Source organism: Eublepharis macularius, chromosome 8 (genome assembly GCF_028583425.1).
Source record: "Eublepharis macularius isolate TG4126 chromosome 8, MPM_Emac_v1.0, whole genome shotgun sequence".
Classification (NCBI taxonomy): domain Eukaryota; kingdom Metazoa; phylum Chordata; class Lepidosauria; order Squamata; family Eublepharidae; genus Eublepharis; species Eublepharis macularius.
In genome coordinates, this window is record NC_072797.1 from 49,169,740 (window position 1) to 49,174,688 (window position 4,949).

The 4,949-nt window shown below is 59.3% G+C and overlaps 1 pseudogene; it reads right to left on the reverse strand.

The window, feature by feature from the left end:
- Positions 1–410: 410 nt before the first annotated feature.
- On the reverse strand, positions 411–4,466 carry LOC129335103 (uncharacterized protein K02A2.6-like; annotated as a pseudogene).
- Positions 4,467–4,949: the final 483 nt, after the last annotated feature.

Below are 4,949 nucleotides of genomic sequence, written 5' to 3' on the forward strand. Positions count from 1 at the left end.
AATGGACCAAACAGTCCCAGTGACAGTATTGCCAATGGGTCATCTTCCGGTGCACAATCAAGTGATCCGCTTATTAAGTACTGGGGTAGGCCCCGCAAGTGATTCAGCCAGGCAGTGACTTCAGCTCATAGTATAGTTTATTGTACAAGAGAAGAACAACTGGCCCTGAAAGGGCCACACTATATACACTCCCAACTCCACCCCATATCCATAACAACCCAATAAGAACGTGGGCTTTAGGATCCTTTATTTGCATGCACACAACAAAAGACATCCTGTTTACTTGATTGCAATTGGCTCCTGTCCAAGGAATAACGATTGGTTGCTGACATCCCAATTCCTGATAGGATTGGTTACCTTAGGAGCCTAGTTCTCCTTGAAGCTAGCTCAATACATAACACCCCTCCCCCCTAAGCTTGGGGCACCCCGCTCCAAACATAGTCCCCCAGAAAGGCCGGTGGTTGGCGCACCCGTTGGGACCTGCGCAACCCCTCTGTGTTCTGGCTCCCCGCGGTCGGTCCCTCGCTATCGGTTGCCGGTTCCCCAGCAGGAATGGAGGGGGTTGTCTCGGCGGTGCCTGCAGTGCCGTGTGTCATTGGTAGCGGGCCGTGGCTTCCCCGCGGCCCGCCCGGGTGGCTCCCGGTTGCCGCGCCAGCTACCTCTCTAGTCTCTGTGACACAAGGGGGCAAGTTACCGTCCCGTTCCGGCTCTCGCGATGGCCATCGTTTCCGCAGCTGGTCGATGTGCCGGCGGTAGATCTTGCCCTCGGAGTCGGCTACTTCGTAGGAGACAGGTCCGGTAGTCCTGGAGATGGTTGCCGGTATCCAGACTGGCCCGGCCCCGTAGTTCCGGGCATACACTCGGTCGCCTGGCTGGAACGCTCGGGGCGGGTCCGGCGCCTCCGTCTCTCCTTTGGCGTTGGGTGCGAAGTCTGGGTGCAGCCGATCCAGTAGTGTGGTCAACCTCCGCCCCATTAGCAGCTCTGCTGGGCTCCGGCCCGTCGTGGCATGGGGGGTGATGTGTTGACGCAGCAAGAGGTCCGCCAGACGCTGGCTAAAGTCCCCCCGGCCGAGCTTGTGCAGTGACTCCTTTGTTGACCTCACCATGCGCTCCGCTTGCCCGTTCGTGGAGGGATGAAACGGCACCAATGTGACGTGCCGGATGGCATTGTTCTCCAGGAACGTTTGAAATTCCCGCGACGTGAACTGGGCGGCGTTGTCCGACACGATGGTGTCCGGCAGCCCGTGTGTTGCAATTAGGCGCCGAAGGGCGCGGATGACAACTCCTGACGTCATGGCTGATACCGGGACTACCTCCAGCCAGTATGAGTCCACAACGACTAGGAAAGTGTGTCCTTGGAAGGGGCCCGCAAAGTCTATGTGGAGCCGCGACCATGGCGTTCGCGTTGTCTCCCAGGCTCGCACCGGAGCTTGCGGCATTTCGGGCCGGGCTTCTTGGCAAGGCTGGCAAGCCCGGACCCATCCTTCCACCTCCCTGTCTATTCCTGGCCACCACACATAGCTGCGGGCCAGCGCCTTCATCTTTACTATCCCTGGGTGCCCCACGTGCAGCGCCTCTAGCACCCGCTGTTGCAGCTTGGGGGGAACGACGACCCTGCTCCCCCAGAGTAGACACCCTTTGTGCACTGATAGCTCAAGTTGGCGGGAGTGAAATGGTTGGAGCTCAGGTTCAGCTCCCCCCGCTGGCCACCCCCTCCACACCCAGTTGAGGACCCGGGAGAGAGTGGGGTCCTTGGCAGAGTGTGCCGCTATGTCCGAAGCCACAAGGGGGGGCTGTGGCAAGTCCTCGATCTGCATGACCCCGTGGGCAGGTGAGGGATCGTCGGCAGGCTCTGGCAATGGCAGGCGGCTGAGGGCATCGGCATGCCCAATGGCCTTTCCCGGCCTGTAGGACAGCTGGTAGTCATAGGCAGACAGGAACACCGACCAGCGCAGCATCCGGGGCGACATTACTTGCGGCGTTTGCCGGTCCGCCGCTAATAGGCCGAGTAGCGGCTTGTGGTCTGTGGTTATCTCGAACCGCCGCCCGTAGACGTAGTCGTGGAACTTCTTGACTCCTGCTACCAATGCCAGGGCCTCCTTGTTGATCTGTGCGTAGTTCCACTCAGCTCGTGACAGGGATCTTGAGAAGTAGGCGATCGGCGCCTCCCGGCCGTCTGGCATCCGGTGGCTCAGCACAGCAACGATCCCATACGGAGAAGCATCGCTGGCAAGGACGAGTGGCTTGCTTTCGTCGAAATGCGTCAGCACTGCCTCGGATGACAGGAGCTCCTTGACCGCTGTAAATGCACGGGCGTGCCTGCGGTCCCATGTCCACTTGGCATTTTTTTCCAGGAGGCGGTGCAAGGGTTCCGCCAGCGACGCCTTGTGCGGTAGGAAGGCGTGGTAAAAGTTCAGTAGCCCCAAGAAGGCTTGGAGCTCCTTCTTGGAGCGAGGTGGCGGAGCTTGGGAGATGGCTTGCACCTTGCTATCCGTTGGGTGGATTCCGTCTGCATCGATGAGGAATCCTAGGAACTCTACTCTGGGCACGCCGAACTGGCACTTCTCCTTCTTTACCTTGAGTCCCGCGTCTTGGAGGCGGCGCAGCACTTCCCGGAGCCTGTCGGAGAGCTCGGAGGGGGTGGATCCCGCGATCAGGACGTCATCAAAGTACGGAATGACGCCCGGGATTCCCCGCAGCAACCCCTCCATGAGTCCCTGGAAGATTCCTGGGGCTACGCTCACCCCAAATTGGAGTCTCTTGACCTTGAACGCTCCGCGGTGGGTCACGATGGTTTGCGCCTCCGCGGTGGCTTCATCCACTGGCAGTTGCTGGTATGCTTGTGCCAGGTCAATCTTTGCGAATATGCGTCCCCCCGCTAAGGATGCCAGAAGGTGGCTGACCACCGGCACGGGGTATGCGTGTTGTTGCAGTGCTTTGTTGATAGTGCACTTGTAGTCCGCGCAGATTCGCACGTCCCCGTTGGCCTTGATGGGCGTGACGATTGGTGTCTCCCAGCAGGCATGCGACACGGGCTCGAGAACTCCCTGTGCGATCAGGCGGTCCAACTCCTCATCTATGCGCGGCTTGAGGGCGAAGGGGACCCGGCGTGCCTTGAGGCGAACTGGCGCTGCAGCTGGATTCAGGTTGAATGAGACGGGCGGGCCCTTGTAGCAGCCAAGGGACCCATCGAACACGCCGGGAAATTCTTCACAGACTGCACGGATGCCTGATTGGCTGACTTGTTGGACCCCGGTGACGTGGATGCCCAACGCCTCGAACCAATCAAGCCCCAGCAAACTGGTGAGGCGCCCCTTGACTACAACCACACGGAGGGGGCCCTGGAACTGCTTGTAGCTGACCTTGACTAGGCCAACTCCTGCCACTGGAACCCGTCGTCCCTGGAAGTCCGTCAGGATCAGGTCGCTTGGCTCTAGGCGCTTGCTCCTCCCGCTGGTGCACACTCGGTCAAAGAGGTCCTTCGATATGATGGATAGTGCTGACCCGGAGTCCACTTCCATCTCGCATGGCGTTCCCTCGATCTGCACTGTGACGCGTATCTTTGGCTGTACTGTCACCTTCGTGCTCAGGACGAGGGTCCTGACTGCGTGCTCCTCTATGGCATTGCACTCGTTGGACCGGCGCAGCCCCTTCTCTGCTGGCCGCCTCGGCGGCGGGGAGCTTCCCTTCCTGGCTGTCCTGCAGGCGCGTGCGATGTGGCCCTTCCTCCTGCATGCTCGGCATTCTGCATCTCTGAATGCTCAGTACCGCCTCTCATGGGTCCCCCCACAACTGGCACATGAAGGCCCCCTGTACTGCTGCTGCTCGGAGCGCCGGGATCTGGTGGCTTGCGTCCGGTTGACTTCGTCATCGTCCTCGGTGTCGCTCGCGAGGCCCTCGTGGTGAATGGGTTCTGCTCGTTTGGCCAAGGTCGGGCTGCGCGACTGCCGCACCTCCTTGGTGGACCGCTCGGCTGTCTCCGCCGCGAGGGCTTCCTCCAGGGGCTCTTTAAACGTGAGCGTCTTCTTTGCAAACAGGCGCCGCTGCAGCTTCTCGTCCCGCAGACCGCACACCAGTCTGTCTCGCAGAGTATTCTCGAGGTCTGGGAAGTTGCATTTCCTTGCTGCTTTCCGTAAGGCGGTAACAAAATTGCTAACGGACTCGCCATGTGCTTGGTCTCGCTTGTGGAAGACGTGACGGCTGGCAACTTCCGACGGCTGTGGTGAGAAGTGGTCTCGGAGCTTGTCTTTGATCTCGCTGAACGCCAACGCCTGGAGCTGTGCCGGCGCTACGAGCGCCCGGGCGATCTCGAACGTGGTTTTCCCACAGACGCTGAAGAACGTGGCCCTTTGCAGCTCAGCGTCTTTCAGCTTATTTGCTTCAAGGTAGAATTCGAACCTCACAATGTAGGACTCCCAGTCCTCGGAGGCTGAGTCAAAAGGCCCAAAGTGGCCCGCGGTAGCCATTGTCCCCTTGCGCTGGCGGAGGGGCGAGCGAGTGCGGCTGGACAAGGCGACAATTCCTTGCTGGGCGTGATTCAGCTCTGTGGCGCGGGGCTGCTTACCCGCATGTCGTGATTTCTCTCAGCGCGGGGCTGCCTACCCGCATGTAGTGATTTCGCTCTGGGCACTCCTCTTGCGGGGCTGCATACCCGTGCTGGATCCCACCTTCGTTGCCAGTATTAAGTACTGGGGTAGGCCCCGCAAGTGATTCAGCCAGGCAGTGACTTCAGCTCATAGTATAGTTTATTGTACAAGAGAAGAACAACTGGCCCTGAAAGGGCCACACTATATACACTCCCAACTCCACCCCATATCCATAACAACCCAATAAGAACGTGGGCTTTAGGATCCTTCATTTGCATGCACACAACAAAAGACATCCTGTTTACTTGATTGCAATTGGCTCCTGTCCAAGGAATAACGATTGGTTGCTGACATCCCAATTCC